The sequence below is a fragment of the Varroa destructor genome, unplaced genomic scaffold, assembly GCF_002443255.2.
Source record: "Varroa destructor unplaced genomic scaffold, Vdes_3.0 BEIS01000004.1, whole genome shotgun sequence".
Lineage (NCBI taxonomy): Eukaryota > Metazoa > Arthropoda > Arachnida > Mesostigmata > Varroidae > Varroa > Varroa destructor.
This window is the reverse complement of record NW_019211457.1, coordinates 25,995,777-26,014,846: the sequence shown is the minus strand read 5'-3', so window position 1 is coordinate 26,014,846 and position 19,070 is coordinate 25,995,777. Positions and strand designations below refer to the sequence as shown.

The 19,070-nt window shown below is 40.2% G+C and overlaps 2 long non-coding RNA genes across 13 annotated transcripts in view; one reads left to right on the top strand and one right to left on the bottom strand.

The window, feature by feature from the left end:
- Positions 1-6,084: 6,084 nt before the first annotated feature.
- LOC111249963 (uncharacterized) lies at positions 6,085-9,802 on the bottom strand. Of its 5 annotated transcripts, none has more exons than XR_015326535.1 (4): positions 9,662-9,798; positions 6,924-7,117; positions 6,551-6,782; positions 6,085-6,419 (listed from the first exon to the last, which is right to left on the bottom strand). It is a non-coding gene; the product is annotated as an uncharacterized LOC111249963 (long non-coding RNA). The 5 variants fall into 5 exon arrangements; XR_002673142.2 differs by lacking the exon at positions 9,662-9,798 and adding an exon at positions 9,456-9,592; XR_015326534.1 differs by lacking the exon at positions 6,924-7,117 and having other exon boundaries at positions 9,662-9,802.
- Positions 9,803-10,078: 276 nt separating this feature from the next.
- The window catches only part of LOC111249594 (uncharacterized), an 83,086-nt gene continuing 74,094 nt past the window's right edge, over positions 10,079-19,070 (top strand). For 7 of the 8 annotated variants that reach the window (XR_002672995.2, XR_002672994.2, XR_015326530.1 and 4 more), the window contains exon 1: positions 15,915-16,144. This is a non-coding gene — a long non-coding RNA (uncharacterized LOC111249594). Of the gene's footprint in view, positions 10,287-15,914; positions 16,145-19,070 lie in introns of those variants that run through there. The other variant, XR_015326529.1, reaches the window with a different exon arrangement.

Sequence of the window (19,070 nt, the reverse complement as noted above, 5' to 3'; positions counted from 1 at the left end):
CAGTAAAAGACGCCCTGACGTAAAATGCCAATGCTAATGTCGATAGTAGCCTTGATCAATGGCTGCCTGATATCGAAGTCCTGTTAAAACAATTTGTGACAGGCCATCTTTTTTTGAACCGACACTAGCTCTTCGAAAAATTATTGAGAAAACAATACCTTTAGAGCGATTTGGCATGTTGGTCAGGTGAATGAAGTGGGTCTATAAGAACGAATCACGATCTCTTTAGTATCGCAAGACACTTGTTCCTACTTTTAAATAAAAGCTGACTAACTTCTATCAAAAACAGGCAAACTGTAAAGTTGTTAGCACAGACCGAGTTGCTTGAAGCACCACAGTTTATTATTACAAAATAGAAGTTAAAATAAGTCGCGGCTTCGCAGATCTTTGTGTGAAAAGCGGATAGGACGTGGCCACTAACGATGTTATCACATCTGGAATCAGCTCCTGCTACGCGATCATCTGATGATAATCCTAAATGCATCGTTTCGAACAGTCGATTTGATGAAGGCGCGTCAACACTGCTCCACATTAGCCACGCATGTCTGCCTGGCTTGGTAGCACCGTATCGATAACGAGGACAAGAGTTCTGTATTTTTCCACCACACCGATGTCGACAAAAGCTACTGCGGTTTTTTGACCCACTGAACATTTCGTATATCGGGTCAACACGACTGCCTGAATAGAAGAATACCCTTAAATAAGCAACCTCTATGTTACTTCAACGTCTGAAAAAGCGTTCCGCAGAAAGACGATACGTTGTCAATTTAAAATAGACCCTTAACACAAACAGAAGGTGGCACTCAACAAAAATAAGAGATACCGTACATCATCTAGGTATGGGGAACATTCTGTTACATGTTTATTGCGACTTGAAAGTCTGAGCTCGGTGTTTTTGTCGGTAGGTTGCCTCTTAGCCGTCTTTTGTTTTCGGTACCGTCGTGGCGGAAACGGCTGTCGAAAAACCTAAGGGGACTAAGGGTTGAACGATTTCAAATAGGTATAAAATACTGAGTCGCAACGTACCTAGACAACAACACGAAGTATCTCTATTGCAGTGTAAAAGTATAGAGATATAAGTATAGTAGCCTAAGAAAATACAATATATATATATATATATTGTTATGTAAACAAAACGAGAAGTTACAACACGTGACGGCTAGTTAATTGGTGCGCAAGTGCGGGTGAACTCATATGATAGCTGAATAATAACTACAGTTATTATTTCGTTACGATAATAACTGCTCGTGCCATTTTCTTATTTAAGCACATCTTTTTAACTTCAGATATTCAGTGTACTTCCCTTAGTGGCTCTATTTTTTTGAAATGTTTTTTTTCGCCGGACAGCAGGTTTCCTAAAGGGTACTTCTTAAAAAGGCCAGCTTTGGCGGTTGAAAGTAACGGAGGCACTTTTCTAAAATCTATAGTTCTAGATATACGGTATCAAGGCACAATAATTATAACGCAGTTGAATTATCGTTGACAAAGCCGAGAAGGGGCCTCGAGTCGGTGGCGAGCCAACGGGACGCCAAACAGACGTGTCGTCAAACTAACTCCAACTAATAATCCGCTGATTTAAAAAAGACCGCTAAATACTAGAAGTAAAGCGATAAACACATCGTTTGTTGTTGCTGTTGTTGATTAACATACATCGACAAATCTACTTAGGCAATGGCGGCTTGGAGACTGGCCGTTTGTATTCAAAGAATCTCCACACAATTTGAACGCCATAAGCATATAGGAAATTGTCCTGCCATATATCCTGAAATGAGTTTATTGGCGTTTATATGAGTCGAGCGAGTAACGATTGCAAGTATTGTACTTTAGATGCGGCACTTCAATTGAAAAACTGTCAGCGAATGATTTCCCTCCATTTCGAAATAAGGATTTCATAGATTCTCGCAGTCCTTAGGATTAGGAAGCAAAGAGATTGCATCACAGGCGAGACCGCGCATCGTCTAAAAGTCAAGCTCGCTAATATTGATATGTTTAAGGCATTATGATCCTATTAAACAGCACTTGGTGGGCAGAAACTATTGAGCCCATAACATTCATAGAAATTAACCAAAACGAGTTGACCCTTAGAAGGGTAATAGTAATATTACCTATTCTAGTAACAGCGAGTCAATTTTTTGTCTGGCTGAAAATGGTCTTCTGGCGTCTTTTTCCATAACGTCGTTCGTAAGCTTCTTCTAAGGCTCTCCCCGTGTCCCCGTGATAGCTTTGCAGGTAACGTATTTGCCTGATAATCACAGGACTAAGTTGTAGCTTAAATTTGGACCCGGGTATAGAAAGAGTTTGTTTTGCGGCGGGAGCCAGCCAGCCAGCCAGCCAGCCAGCCGTCTGTCTGATAGAATGTTCAACGGCGATATTAAACGTAACGCTTGAAATATAGAGAACTCCTCCCCGCACATTAGCCCATGGCATCTTTTCAATCTCGTCGTGATTTAGAGCAGAAATGATTCAGACAAGCTGGCCTAAGGTCATTCATAACAACATTGTAACTCCTACCTAAATATAGCGTTATTCGGGACAGCATTTACATCACTCAAAATCTATTTCCCTTTGCAACAATTTTGCCCTATACGTTTATATATACACAGGTAGATCATCGGTAACGTTATTGTTGTTACAATGGCGGGCACCGTGTATTTACGCTGCCTATCCATGCGTTAGGCAGCCGTCTCGGTGACTACAGAGTTCATTGCAGAGATCGTAATTAACGTTAAAGTCACCATAGTTAGAACCCTTTAAACCCTAATATCCAAAATAATGTTAAAACCATAGGTGGAACTGGGAGCTCCAAACTTCTCTACAATATCTGGTACTCAGAGCATTATATAATAGTTACTGTTCTCTATGGCGTAATTGTAAACTTAATTCAAACGTCGCCTACATACTTTCGTATGAAGCATACAATAATAGAGCCCACGTGACTGTGTATAAGCAGAGAAATAGCCTGACAGATGACCATGCTCAAACACCGAGTTACCTATTAAGCATAACCGTCTGACAAGAGACTATTTGAGTCATCGATGATTTTATATACCTAGCTCGTTACTTTGCATGCTACGAGAGTAGGTCAAACAGTTTCAGGAGCCTTCTACGGCTCCTTGCGAGCTACTTAAGTATGCAAAGGTCGGGTTGAACCGAGAGACACATTGGAAAACCTGCCCGATGTCATAGTAGTTGGTATTCTTTGCAGGTACGTAGGTAACTGCAGATTAAGCCGTAAGAAAGTTAAGAGTCCTTGATACAGATGTACGTGTCCCGCTATAGACTCAGTGCTGGATTAGTTACGTGTTCACCAATCGAGCTCGTGTGACGATGGCAAACAATGGTGCACAGTTACCGTACACAGGGGAAATCTCGGTTATTTTTTATATAGGCGTATTGCTTTTCAGCGCAAAAATTTCATGATGGCTTAATATTGATTGTCTGTGTTTTTCTAGAAACACACACTAATATCGACTGCTACCGATAACAATGGAACATCTAACAAGATTAACTACCCATTTACGCTATTAGGAACGTAATTGCTGCTATTAACCGCTACTTCTATCGGAATAGGAGGTCAATGATCTTAAATACAATAAGCAATGAGCTATCTTAAGCTAACGTAGTTAACTATAATTTACTCTGCACTGTAGTGAAAGGCAGGTGCCCAAGAATTGGGTGAGACGTTCCAGACTTGGTAGAAAAATCCGATAGTATCGGACAGGGACAGAATTGTCCCTGCGCACATATGAATCCTATTCAGTCGATACTACGAAAGTTAATGTATATTTTGCGATCTCGTCTTTAGAATGAAGTGATAAAAAGAAGGTCCTAGGTTAGGCCGAGTGGTATATTTCGAGTCGACTATACGGAAATGTCATGAGCCTACTGAGCGAACAAAAGCACTGGATTGAGATCGAAGATGAAATTACTTTACCGATCCTTTAGTGGATCATCTGATCGAATTCGGATCACAGAAAATGCCACTAGGATGCAATAAGGACGTGCATAGAATGTGTAACAATTTATAAGAATAACGTTAGTGTTTATGGCTTAATGAGACATAGAAGTGCAAACAACAATATGACATATTCTTGCAACTAAGGTTTCTATTTGTACGCTTTAGTTATATCGTTAGAATAGGCAAAAGTCTTTTGCCTGGTGCTCGTATAACAGCATGTTACGATGATAATAACTATAGTAATAATGCTTCTACATTCTAAGGCTACAAGGCTAGAAAACGACAACACTGAGTACTCACAGTAAATAGCCATAAAAATATCTGCGATCTTTCCTAAGAAATAGTTGTTAAAGGTAGCGAGCAAAACAGCCTAGGCTTCTGGAAATAGTGTACGATACTATTTCAAACATTCACGAACGGTGCTTTTACATACCTAGAGAGAGAGAGAGAGAGAGAGAGAGAAAGAGAGAGAAAGACATAAAATTTTCCCTGGATCCTTGCCTTTAAGTCATTTCAGAATTGTACATACCTGCCATTGTCATATATACCTCAACGCATATGTTGCCTGTTTTGCGAACATAATTGGACGACGACTTCTGCGTTTTATGCAGGTGGTAAGAAATTCTATCTGGCAAATGAGCTTTGCCAATGAATCGAATGCTGGCGTAACTGCTTCAATCAGAAAACTAGAATAGAATGCCAATAAATGTAACTTCGGATGAGAAGAATCCAATATTCAGTATATTCGCGGCAACAAATAATGATGATTTATTTTTCTCCACTAAAATGAAGCTTCTGTGAAGATTCGCATACCGATCTGGGTACAGAAATAATCCACAATATTTTTCGATATCAATAATTGAAATATCGGACAAAATTTGGGCTTCAATTCACTGAAGGCTCCCGGGATTCGATCGCGGGTAGGCGGTGTCAGGTAATACAGGTCAAAATACAAAACTACAGTTTAAACGAACGTTTTGTTCGATCTGTAGCCTGTAGGGAGTAGAAACAGGCAATTTTGGTGAGTTAGTTCAGCATTGACCCCCCCCCCCTAGAATCGCGTAATATGTACAACGTTTATACAATGCAATATACAAAACCTTGTTTATTAAAAACGTACAAAACGATTATAATATAATAGATATAGGACAGGCCTTCCGTGGGCTAATCTTGCCACCCGCTATGCAAACAAATAGTCAATATTGTTGAGAATGGCTCTTTCTGGAACGCTAATAAACACTCCACTAGGCAGATTATTTCTCTTAATTTCGAAATAATTGCTGATATCCCTGCGTCCTTACGTACCCAAAGTATTGGGAAATAGTTTTCTTTCGAGAAAAATATGTTGCTTCACAACTTTAATAGACTCATGAACGACATCACACTTACATTGTAGTCATCATGACGATCTTGCATATTTTGTAAGGTTGTATGATGAAATGGACACCACGCTTATGAGAAGCAAACAGTTCATCTACGCTATACCGTCGATCTCAAAGCGGCATTCGATAAAGCGTCAAAGGACCTGATTTTGTTGAAACTTATTGAAACAGAAGTCCCTTACTAGCTCACCCGGCTCATCGCTTTGATTCTGTAAGCGAATCTCATTACGGTACAGGATGACGCGTGGGAACTGGCTTCCACCAACAAATGACAGGAGTGCCTTAGGCGACAATTTCGACATTTTACTTTTCTGAGTCCACCTAAACGATCTTCCAAGCAGCACCATGAAAATCCGTGCAAATTGCTCTGAGGTTTAACAGGCATTGGCCCGCCTTCAACGGTACGTGGCGAGTACCACTTAAAAATCTATTTGGACGAGACCAAAGCAATGAAGTTCCAAAAGAAAGGGTCACTTGCAATAACGGACACTCTTTAATTGCACTCATCGCCTTTAGACTACGTGGAAAATTTTCGCTATATAAGCTGATTTTTCGGACTCCGGATTTCGTGCAAATAAATAATATCATGGGGCAAAGCTTCGCCTGGCAGAGGCCCCTGTGGGCCACACGATGTAGACTTATGTTTTAGGACATCTTTCTTGAACAGCATTGCCCAGTCGTACCGTTCTATGTTACACCTTTTTTCTATTTTATTTTAAATATGCTTTTATATTGTCTATGTACCAGGCACCTAACAAAGATGTTGATCAATAAATTGGTTCATGGGTATTGATGAGTAATATAACCACTTAAAAATAATTAGGGGTTATAAAGATTCAAGCAAACCTTGAAGTTTTATAGGAGGTGGAATTGGCGTACATGGTTGTAATGATGATTTTGACGATTCAACAACGTGATTTTAATTATTTATTTATTTAATAGGAACACCTTAGAAACACGAAACGTTGACAAAATATAGTGACTGGAAAAGAGGCTTAGGCAAGAGCTTTGCGGGTCTCCAGACGGAGCCTTTGAAGTGGCTGACAGAGCAGATCCGATTTTTTCCCTCAGTGAGCGATCTGAAAGATACGCAGTACTGTTTCAGTACTCTAGAACTCTTACCAAAGGCGCACATTTTTTTATATTAATAGGTCATGATACATCTGCATGGGAAAAAGGTAAATAAACATTTAGGAGTGCATTCTGATACCTTTTTAGTGAATGCCTAGGCATAGGCGACATCCAGTAGCTGTGTTCAGGCTCACCTCCCGCTGGTAGACCAATGCCGATCTGGGTCTAAGGGCCCAGACGAGCATAGGTAAGCGCATATCTGATCCGCGGAATAACATTGTTACTTGAAGTTGTTTAAAAGTATTATCGTTTCCTCTGTCGCTAAGGAGTTAGCATAGAGGCAATCTTACTGTGAATGATCAGTCGTTCAACTGTAAATCGAAAAAAGAAAGGCCTATGTAGAACCTTAACTTGATGAGTTATTATTAGGACGTTTTTGCATGCTACAATTCGTCAGAAAGCCTTGCACACGAAGCATTGGTCAGGAATAAATGCATTAATAGAGCAGTGACCTGGTTCACATGGGTAATCAACGGTCGTATGCCTGTGATTTGCATGTTAATTGCAAAATATGCAAATAATGGAGGAGTTTTCGGTATTGATCCCCAAATCTTGCTCCTGACTCAAAAACGACGCTACTGTTCGTCCTCGATAGTCGCACCTACGGTAAAAAACCATTCTGTGGTAGTTGAACTGCGAGAATTGCCTGGAAGCAAAGTTTAAGTGAACGATTTTAAAAGGTACGGCCAAGTGATCCGAGACGACTGGCGAAAACGTGGCCGATACCGAACACACCAGTTTCTTCTGATCTGTGAGTACTAGGTCACAAATAGGTTCGCTTTTGGGCCTAGTGATCGTTATGGCAAGTCGAACAGGACAGTTTAGTAAGCAAACGCTCGGAAGATTGCTATTCTTAGAGGAACTGGTCATGTATGCCTTTGCCGTGGAGTTGTAGGGAAAATGATCAATCAGTTGGTGGATTTTTAGGAGCCAACCCCATTCAACAAAAGCATTGCATCGACGGTTTGTTGACAGTACGTACAAGTTGAGTAGTTCTCTCTACTACAAAATAAGATTATAGCTAACAATATGGGTTTGTCTTGCGAATTTTTCTAACCAATCGTTGTTGCGGTGACATAACTTTCCTATAGTGAAATACTTCTTCCTCGACGTAACTCTATTTCAACGGCTTCCCTCTAAGTAAGTTGAACAGCTAATGTTACTGATGATAAAGGCCTCATTCTTCTTTTCAAATCACCATTATGATATTTTCATCTTTTTCATCGTTCACGTCCGAACACATCTACAATGACAACGGAACAGACGCGGCCATAAGTTGCAACAGTTGCCCTTTTCTTTTCGGCGTCTTGTCTAATATACATGCATAACGCCCTATGTGTGAGCAATATACGCGAATCAGAACCAGACCTGTCAAGCCTGAAATTGTCCTAGACTAGGCCTAACTACCCAACTTGTTACTGGAGAACTAGCGTCAAAAAAACTAACTTTCCTTTCGTTCGTCTTCGTGTAAAGGGCGGGTCCGATAATGCCCACAGCTGATACGCAAATAGTAAATAGCGTACGCTCGCATTTTTCCACGGCGGCGTCGCGAACTCCCTCGATTCTCACTACTATTGGTGACTACCACAACAATTTAGAATGACAAGATAGATGGTTGAAATGTTTTGACGACGCCACGGTCAGGTTCCACGATATCCGTGACGAATTCTAGTGGTACTTATTGTTTCTGCTGCAAAGGATCAGAATTTGCCCCACAATAGCTAGATGGATGGGCTAAAAGAATGAAATTCAAATGCCATTTCGAGGGTCGAGGACAAGCATTGAACTTCATGTTAGTGACCAGTATGCATCTGCTAGTCAGGCAACGGCCGCACAGGGTACTGCAGGGTTTGGAAAAGGTTCTCTTAAGTATTCTCTGGGTCGGAAAAACCTACTTCAAATAGCCAAAATAATAGCAGACGTTGAAAACAGTCGCGACGATGTACGTCTAGAACCTTATTGGGTCATTCAGGTTATCGTTATGATCACTCGCACGTTGAGTCGGATCGAATATGACCGGAACCAAGATGGCATGAAGAGAAGATGTAAGTGTCTTGCCAACGCTCATGCGATTTTCTAAGTGCGAGCTAATTAAAACGACGTTATCCGATGACGATTATTTTTACTTGTTTTGTGAGGCGGGACTGCGCCGTAGCTACGAGTGTATATGGATGAAATCACACCTTCCACAAACACGTTCCAATTGATGTGCTAACGCGGCTTTGCATATTAATAGTTATTTTTTACGTTTTTTTTTTTCCTTTTCATCGTTATTCATGTGTATATACCGTGGGCTGTAACGACCGTAACATGTATACAGACATTCGAAAAACTCAATTCGTGTACGTACCAATAAAAGAAAAAGGTTAAGTACAAGAGAACTTGGCTACTTTTACCGAAGCTGAATTCGACGAAGCGACACACTGAACACATACAGTTCTAACTTGAAAACCGTTAATAATTATTTAGCTCAAATGTACAAGTGCCCAAAGCCAAAAGGGGCCTTACGACGATACGGAACCAACAGAAGGATCGGTACAATATGTCTTCTAATACTGTTTTAGCAAATTATTCGTATCCGCCTCAACATGATGAAGAAGCATGTAGAGGTGGCTGTTTTCCATAAGAGATTATTGTTAAAGTCTTCTTCGCGCATATCGGGCTTTTACACACTTCTGGGTAGTTGCCACGATAATGCTGGACTCTAGCCAGCATTTCTGAGCTGCCTAGTACTGGTAGCTACCAAATTCACACCTTCTATTATCTGTGTTACTACGTCTCTACTTATTTTGATACTAGTCCAATTAGTTTGAGAGGTGACTTAGCAACGGTGAAACCCAATGCGGCCTTCTTATTTTATTACTTATGTAGATTAATAGAAATGAACTATTTGTACACCGGTACGAAAAGCCCCTGTAACACAGAGTAGCATCTAACTAATTCAGGAAGTAATGCGGACGGATACGCAACAAACAGATTTTCACATTTGCAATTCACAAGACGCCAGTGTTCGCGTGGCCATACTCCAGGTTCGATTGGACGACGGCTCGTGGGCCTGTAGTAATAGAGATCACCGTCAGGATTGGAAATGCATGAACGGGCCAGAATACTGCCATGTGCACTACCGACTGTGCTATTTTAGCTGGTATCACGCCACAACTACGTCTACATTTACGAAAGGCAAACGTACCGCTTCTTCCTGTGGCTCCATCTACTTGTTCCTGTCGCTAACTGGTGAAGATGTTCAGTGCCACGAAAGATACAAAAGATAGTATAGCTTCCGCTAGATGGCTTTCTCATTTAACAGTGGAGTAATCAATATCTAGACGGCGATTGTACAGTTCTAAATATGTGGCGCTGGACGCTTATGTGGTATCTCACAAAGGTGTCGTTTGTATACGCTAATGCCTCGACTAGTCTCGACAGAAGTACGGGAAAGGAAAAGCTTTTAGTCTGCGGCAGAACTTTCACTGCGTCCTTGGCTGGCAGAACATCAGTAATAACCAACCCATGGTTTTTATCACGTTTGCTTACGTCTATTGTGAAATGTTGGCATTAGCTTGGGCAGCACTATGGTCAACGAAACCGGATAATCCCATTTTTTCGATACCGTTGACGTTAAACAACAAAGTAGGTATACACAATGAAGCAGACGGTTAGTCTGTACGAACGTCTGCTAACGCATAGGACAGCGTGGAATGTTCTGGGTCAGATACGACAGTGGGCAGCGTTGCATTTGTGAAATTGCAAAGGGCGCGCATACACCACAAGCGCGTACCCGTTTGATGACCCAGGAAATGGGAAGCGAATCCCAGGTACGTTACAATTATTTGGAGATATTGACAAAAGATCATATTGTACACATGAGACAAAAATGAAATGTATGGCTCGCAATAGTAACTTGGTTGATTTACACAAACCGTACAACTTTTATGTATGGTTGACAGGACCTGAAACAGAGATCCTACACTGACCTGCTTCAACCCGAGGCTCGGTGTCATTCGCAAGGGCAGTTAGGATTTAAGGTACAGCCAAATATTCGACAACTTTTTAAGTATAGCCTTACGTTAATTCATATTGGCATGTTAGCCGTATTATGTCAGTAAATCTCGAATAATAAAATAAAACCTTCACGTTCTACACATCAGTTCAAAGTAGAAGGAGGATTACTTAATAAATCGAAATGTCCTGTCTAGCCATGTTTCGGTAAATACAAACACCATATAGTAGTGAAACTTTTTGACGAAACGAGTTAAGTTTTGGCGAAACGAGACTCTATATGCTACGACGTTCGTATAGCAGATAACACGTATGTTACGCAAAACAAAAGGTAAAATTCGCATTAGAAAGATAATGTTGTTTAAGGTTCTGCTACAAATGGGCCTTATTAGAACACCTAATATGGCTGGATTGTGAGACCTGATTGATTTTTGTTCGTTTCTAATCTCACAAAAAATATAGAAACTGAAAGACGACAACTGATGTAGCCTCCTTTGATACTGTCCTAGCACAATGGGTCAAAGCTTTTAGCTGGCACCCACAAGATTGTTGGCCAGACGTAGATGCTTAACATTGTTCAGTATACGCGGCACACATGAGGATTTCAAATTATAAGTAACGGCAAATAGATGGCCAGAAGGGTGTCCGTTTAGTACTGAACGGCGAACACAGATCTAAACGAATTCCGAAACCGGGAAATAGACTCAGAAATAGAGGAAATCGAGCGACAGTGGTCATCAGGCATGCTTTTCACTTGGTTCTGTATTAAATTGAGTAATTTGTTTCGCTATCAAGTCGCCTACCATATATAGTCCAGGGCGCAATTAAAACGAATGCGCGATGCATTTAGTTACCACTGTATAAATTATTGCTACCCGAAGGATTTGCTTATTGCAAAATTTTCCCTGAAATCTTCACGTAAGTGATCATATTTGACAATGTAAAATGTATTCTTCTTGATTTATTTGAAGGTGGATAACATTTTTTTACTCTATTGTTATTATTAATAAATAAATAATTTTAAACAATTGTACTCTTGGCACCCCTCTGAATAAAGATATGTCTGGCACAATACTGTAAAGTCATCTCATCACATCTGTCCTAAAGGTGCCTCTTCCTGGGTATAAAAAAGTTTAAAATATTGGCAGAAAGTCCTCATCTGAAGCGGCTTGAGTTTCTGCGCTTACAGAAATAACGGAAAATATTTTAATAGTGCAATATTCGGGAACTCCCGCTGAGTTGAAATAGAACTGGAAACGACACGAAACAAGCCACGTTTGTCACGCTTCCTACCACGTTTCAACACTATAACACGCCTAGAGATGATTTGACAAAGAACTTACCGCAGACAGATACCGCGGAAGCGAATAGCTCTGTGGAATCTTAATCCTAAACCTAGAATAAATGGGTCGAGAGGCTAAAACTAAATTTTTGGTAGGTAAAAACTTCTCCCTGTGATAACTTAGTGGTTTTGCCTGCTAATACTTATGGACACGTTATGGTCTAGATTTGAATCTAGGTACAGCGAGACAGTTCGTTTTGTGCTGAAAGCCAGACGTGTATCTGATGGAATGCTTTACGCTGATACTGGACGTAAAACTCGAAACACAGAGGAAAAACTATTCAGACACAAAAGTAGAAATAGTTCAAGTTACGGAGAGATATATAATGAAAGAGAAAAACAGAGGAATGGGCTGAATGCCTGGATAAAATCCTATTCACCATCGCAGGATACGCACAGCTCCTACGAGAGCAGAAGAACGTTTCGTGTTCTCATCTGAAAACAGATCTATCAAACGAAAACAACCAGAAACATGCTACTTCTTCGAAAGGACGGCGAACATCTGCAACATTTTTTTAGCCTTTAATCCTAAGGTCATTTATCATCATACATATGGTAGCGAACCAGTGTTTTAATAACAACCCACAAAATTCAAACTAAAATTGGATTTAAATAAAGAAAGATTTCATTATAAACAGTTTAAATTGTAGATACGGTAAAAACCGATACCCAAGGGTCGTCCGCAAAGGATTCGCTTATGGATATGATTGGGGTGCGGTGTTTTTAGGAAAATTAGCAAAGCAAAATCTTTTCTTCGCCTCTTCTTATCACTTTTCGTATGTGAAATAGGAGCCTTTAACAGTAAAGCCAGAAATCAACTTGAACTCTAATGATTTCACTCACAGGCAACAACAGTTCACAGGCAAACAAAGGTCATATTTGAATACATTATCAACATATTAGACAGTGATGAGCACTTCTTTGTATTTTTGTCGTCATTCGACATCGTATGACCTTTTTGCTTTTTTTTTTTTTATCGTTTAGCCGATTTATCATACATATACCTTCACACCAGAAATCTTCAGATATGATGTTGAAGAACTCATCTAGTCAAGCTTTGCGATACCTTTCTCTGTCAAGTAGACAACTGCGAATTTCATTTACCAGATACCGGAAAAGCCGATCATCCATCGTAGTAAAGTCTGGAGAATACGGTGAGTACCTGACAAGATGCCTCAAAATAGTTTGGTCTACTCAGGTCATCTTCCCGACCAGTTATTGAGTAGTTTTCCATCTAGGACCCTCGTCGACTTCGAACGCTCGATCGGGATGAGGTACATTTTCCAGGTCTAAATTTCTATTTCTGAACTCAGTAAACCCTTCTAGCAATCCTCTAAATCATAAAGTCTTCGTTGTACACGTTACAAGTACACCCGGCTAGTTCGCAAGCCTTTAGCGTTAAAACTCAAAATGGAAAAAGTGTCAAAAAAGCACTTAATATAAACCGAAAGTATTTATGTTTCAACCTGATGTATTATAGTACATTAGGTAACAACCTAATATATATATGACGCATGAGAGAAACTTTGCTTACCAGCTTAGAAGTGAGCTCCATTGTTACATTTTTTCCGCAGCTGTTGAATCCTAGAACACAAGTCTATGAAGGCTCGAAAGGCACTTTCGACGTCATGTCGAGACTCAATACGCAAATGATTTATTCTACTGCTAAGAAGTTGTCGAAAATTTAATGAATAACAGACAGTCTCCAATTGTAGGTTCTGCATTTTGCGGTATAGGTTGTCGTGCATCAGTTGAGCTTGTACCGAAGCATCAATGAAACACCATAAGCCATTGCGGCTGTACATTTGCTATAGAGTGATGTCCCGGTAGTACCCACCCATTGCGGCTATACACTTTTCATCATAAATCATAATTCGGTGCGAGTAGACTAGTTTTATAAGCTGAAGACAAAGGGACACGAACGTCTCTTCGTCCCTTTTGCTCAAATAATCTTACGGCTAATAATCCAATATTGTTACCCTATTGATTCGACCCAACTGAATAGGTATCGTATTGTTATATATATAGAACCTGGGCGCTAACACCTGTACACTTTGATTGAATGTGTCGGCTTCTACTGCAACTCTTCGTTATTGACCTTTGCAAGGAGCTGCCGATGAAACCCATGTTCCAATTCTAAAAATCCCTTCCGAAATTTTTCGAACGAACCGTATTTCTGGTAATGCAATTTGGATGCAAGACGGAAAGCTTGTACGGCCAACTACGTCTACCGCCACAGTCGCAACATGGAACCCGTATTCGTAAACTGCCTACATTTTTTATTTTGCATTATTAATTTCCATTTACCAACAACAAACCTGAAAAGCAATACTCGAGTGCACGGTCTGAGATTTTAGTAAGTACAGGTGCCTTTCGAATGCAAAAGAAGAGCGAACAGACTGGACCTCGACAGAAAATGCCCCAAGTTAATGGGCGGTTGGCTTATCCGAAACAGTTAAGTTAGAACTTACTAATTAAAGAGGGCCTTTAATGTAATTTTTATCTTTTTTAATTAAGCTTTTTCCCTGTGCAAAATAATATTTTATAATGCTTGATCCTTCTTTTGGATATAACAATGTATAAAAAAAAAAAAAAAAAAAAAACTTTTCTCAATGGCTTACTTAGCAAAAGTCAAAAAAGACCGCTCGTGATGTTCATTCAAAAGGGCCTGAAATACAAGCCAATCATATAAACTTATCGTAAAGTTTCACGTAACCCTGTCTATGTGTTCGGTTAGCCATGCGAAGAATATAATCGACCGTCCAGGCGAATATGATTTAGGCTAGTTGGAAATATAGGACACAGGTTGAAGATACGAACCTTGCAATGGTCGACTTTTTCCATATAATATAGTCTGGAAATGTCACTTATTTGTATGTTGCATGTGATCATCTGGGACTATTGTTTATATAGATATGCTGAGCTTCCAGGGCCTTTGTGACGTCTAATTAATCCCTTCAGCTAATAACCGATTTCCTTTTTTGCGACATCCAAAGCCCAAGGAAAAGAGCAATGGTTAACTCTATATTGGCTTTTGACGGCTTACATGAGCCTATTAAAGTAGAGGGGATTCACCTGCTCTCAGGCCCCTTTCTTCACGTTCGATAGAGCTCTGCCAAGAAGTGTCTTCCAAACGCGCTGACGACCATTAGTAATTCTAACGAATTGTTCGGAACTAAAACAAACGGATCGTTTCTGGGTACGGCCCATTCAGCCGTAACACTGCCAAATTGATCTTGAATAGAAATTACGAGCTTGCAATGTCTCTGTTACCATATGTCGTACTTTTACAAGGTCTTAATGCGTAAAAGATCGAATGCGAAGGCTATACGAAGAGCCTTACACCAAGCTATTCATACGTTTCACTACAGTGTCTCAAATAATCTAGCCAGCTAGCAGCAATTTTGTGATGTGTTAGGTTTTATTATATTGATGTCATTTGCTTCCCATGAACGTTTGTGCTACTAACACCTTGCTGATAAACAATTACTTATTCATACCATTAGTCAAAGCTAGTTATATCACGACCCATAGAGGTCAATGGGCTTTGACGGAAAAAAAATTAATCTGCGTGCTTCAGTTAAATAAAGCGTGTCTTCATCATGTGGCCTTCGTGGTCGCTACCTGTCGAAGCTCAAATTGAAAAAAAAATTTTCAGTGCTGTATATGTAGTAGCTTTGTGATAGAGCCATTGTCTCTTACACGAGATACACACATTCAAATGACATAAGACAGACCTTTTTTTTTTTTTTTTTTTTTTTAATTTTTATGTTCCTTTTTCTGAGCGGTTTGAAAAAGCTCAGAATAAGAGTAAAGTTAGAATCATTCCTCATTCGTTGAGAGGCTGTTCTGATCCAAATAGATTGTTACACAAGTACACACCAATCGATTTTAGACGCAAAGCCAATCAACAACCGCCAAGGCGAACACTATCATCAGGCGATCGTATCGTATAATGACGCTAACGTAGAAGCGCGATACACACACACCACCACCAACCCATCCACCAGAGAGAGAGAGAGAGAGCGAGAGAGCGAGAGAGAGAGAGAGAGAGAGAAAGAACATATGTTACATACATAACAAGAAAGCACATGATGGATCTGCTAAGTTCACATGTCGCATACATCTTGTGTTTTGAAAAGACGTAAACACCAGCATCGTGAAAAGCCAGTTCTTAGACGCCTATTTTACTGATTTGGTCAGATAGATGTTTGTTATTGTTAGTGACTGTGACTAAACTTGAAGAAACAGGTGCCCTCGCCCGGGACCTTCTGAACCGTGCTCAGCGATCATTTTGGGGTTACATTTTAATGAACCACAAGTCTATACCAGGTATGAGCTGCTGTCCATGGTGCCCGCTCTTGCGATAGGTGCAAATATCTCAAAGTGCTCATTGTCGCTCTCTCAAACGTATAGAATAAATCCCGTCGAGTGAATCCCCAATCCCGTATATATGATCTGTGGACAGTGCTCAATATTGCCAAGATAGGAAAATTTTACTTACACAGTAAAGGTTTTCAGCGCTCTGAAAGCGAATTGTCCACTGACGTACTTCATGAGGGGCAGGCTGGAAATATTAGCATTTTAGTCATTGAAACCTTTCTTACCTCAGCCGCGTTGATCATTAACAACAGTATTGCCAAGTCGGCTAACTTTGTGAATTACTGAGATCGTTTTGATATATTTTAGCAAGAACTTTCGGATGTCGCAAATTGAATTGGCGGTCAATACGATTTACTGTTTGCGGGGTAAACACTATTTTTACTAGTGATAGCAAGACGCTTTTATAAATTGTAAGATACAACGGCAATATACGCGATGCGCTACATAAACGCAAATATATACCGCCGTGTACGCATATAAGCGATGCTAACTAAACGTGCTCTAATTTTCAAATAGGTTTACACAATGTGAACCTGCCTGTCGCTATAATAGTGCTTTAGGGATACGTAATGGACTAGGTTCAAAGCCTGGAATAAGCCAACATCCGGTTCGTTTAGCAGTCTAAAGTCGTGCCAAGTGGTACTCGACTGATTCCAGATGTCAAACTCCAAATATTTGATGTCGATACGTACGCGTGCGTCTCCAGCGCAGATCCAATGAGCCATTTAAGACTTCCACAGTGTGTACAAGAGGAACGTATAGAAGCATTATAAACAACTTCATCAAACTCATTGTAATGCAGGTGTTTTCGACGATACTTTATAAACACTAAGCAAAAGTTGTTTGAATTTTGCCGATTAAAGAACAATCTGTATTTGGCTGGAGCGTTTTATTTCCTACTGTTCCTGAAGCCACCAGAGGCTGATTCAATGTCCAGCCATATAAGCACCTTCACGTGGCCTGCTTTTCTTTTCCTAGCACGCACACGAATCTGAACGCTTCCGCCTCTTGCCGTTGTTGTTTGCGCAGCAAATACAGACTATTGTATTATATTTTTTATTTAAATTTATTAAATACCAGACGCTGCTTAAGACTGATCGTTATACAGACATCTTACAGAGCACACGTTAAATAGGGCCGTCGACAACTGTGTGACACGACAGAAACTCAACAACTAGTTAGCTTATTAAAAGCGTCATACAGCATTATATACTGTAAAATAAAAAAATTCTATCAGAACCCCAGCTACAGGATGAGTTTACTGCTAACAATACGTATTCGAGTAAGATATTGAGTGAATTGAAGGTGCGCGCCAGAGTGCTTGATTAAGTGAGACAGCCGGAAAGAATACCTATTAATGAAATATGCTAAGATCTGATCAACTTCGCAATATAAAACAGGTTGGTCCATTCCATAATAGCATTGATGATCGCTTCCTCTGTGATTCGGGAGGGAATGTCCGCGGGGTTCTATTCGACAGAAATTAATTCAGCAGTTCTGGGTATTCAAAATTGGGGAACTCAAAGATCAGATCATTATCGGCCTCTAACAATTGGAAATCTTGGAAAAGGCCTGGAACAGCGTTACCCGCAGAAAGAAGTGGTCTCAAAGACTAATAACTGACTTCCTGACGTCTCGCGGATTTTGATACAGGATTAAATAAATATTCAAAGTAGTCGAAAGGAGTTGCTTACTTTTAACTCTGTTTTATTTTTTTATCTTTTAAACTAAATTGGTTAATGAAAAACACCTCTCATCTAGTGGCCTTATAGTTGTTGAGAATTTTTTAACTATGGACAAGTTTTTATGCGGTGTCGCTCTGCCAATCGTTGCACAACTGTTCTCGTTCATTATTCCAGTGTGTATATAAGCACAATATAAATATAATTGCTCGAATCAAATGACTTATAGGTTCTTATTACCCTATTCTGTCTTAGTATATTTTTTTAGTTTTACTTTTACTGCCATTACCTTAATTAAGGGTTGCTTTAAACGACTGCAGCGCCCATCTGAGGAGCTTAAAGCAAAGTGTCGTTTGCCCCTTTTTCAGGATAGACCAGCTCACGTGTTTGTAATTTTCGTAGGCAAATATTCTACCGCTACAACCGTTTCTTTTAGAGGTTGGTATTTTTAGATTAAGATAAAGCTTTTTCTTCTTCAAAAATTCTGGCACAGATAAACAATTTCTTTTTGGGCCCAAGTAAACACAGCTTAATCTTATCCTATGAGGAAGTATTATGCAAACAAAGCACTGTTCGCTTCGGAGAAATGAACCAAGGCCGAGAACTACGCAGAGCACGTGGGGAGCAAGATGTTGTATATGTCACGATCTCCAATCGGAAATTTTTTCCCCTTTAATCAAACCACACAGTAATAGATAACGATCGTAAGCCGCCAAACGCTACGCATAAATAGCGCCATCTCCTTCGTCGTCGTGCACTGAGTGCCGCTTGTACAACAAGTGCCTGGGTCGCAATGCTGCAGGCTAAGAGATCATAGCGGCCGTCCAGTTGTTCCTGATCGTCCTGCTGGCCTTGCACAAAGAGAGAGCACCTTGTGGCATAGGGGACTAAGCTAAGGTGTTATTGGGTGAAGTGCAACAAATAAAAACTTGTGAGGTAAGAGAGTGACTATGATCCAGATTGAAACATGCATCTCAATTACGAATAAACAGGTTTTAACACTATAGGCTAGGATTGGGCACGTGAGAATCCGAGCGCCACATGGGCCTTGAGCCATGTTAAAGATGTGCTTTCCTGTGAGCCTGTGAGCTACTGGAAAAAGTTTTCGGTTTTGTACACTCTTGTAGTAACGTGAACTCAAACGACTACCCAAGGGAAAGGATGACCATGCGTTTGTCCTTTGTAGTAGTAAA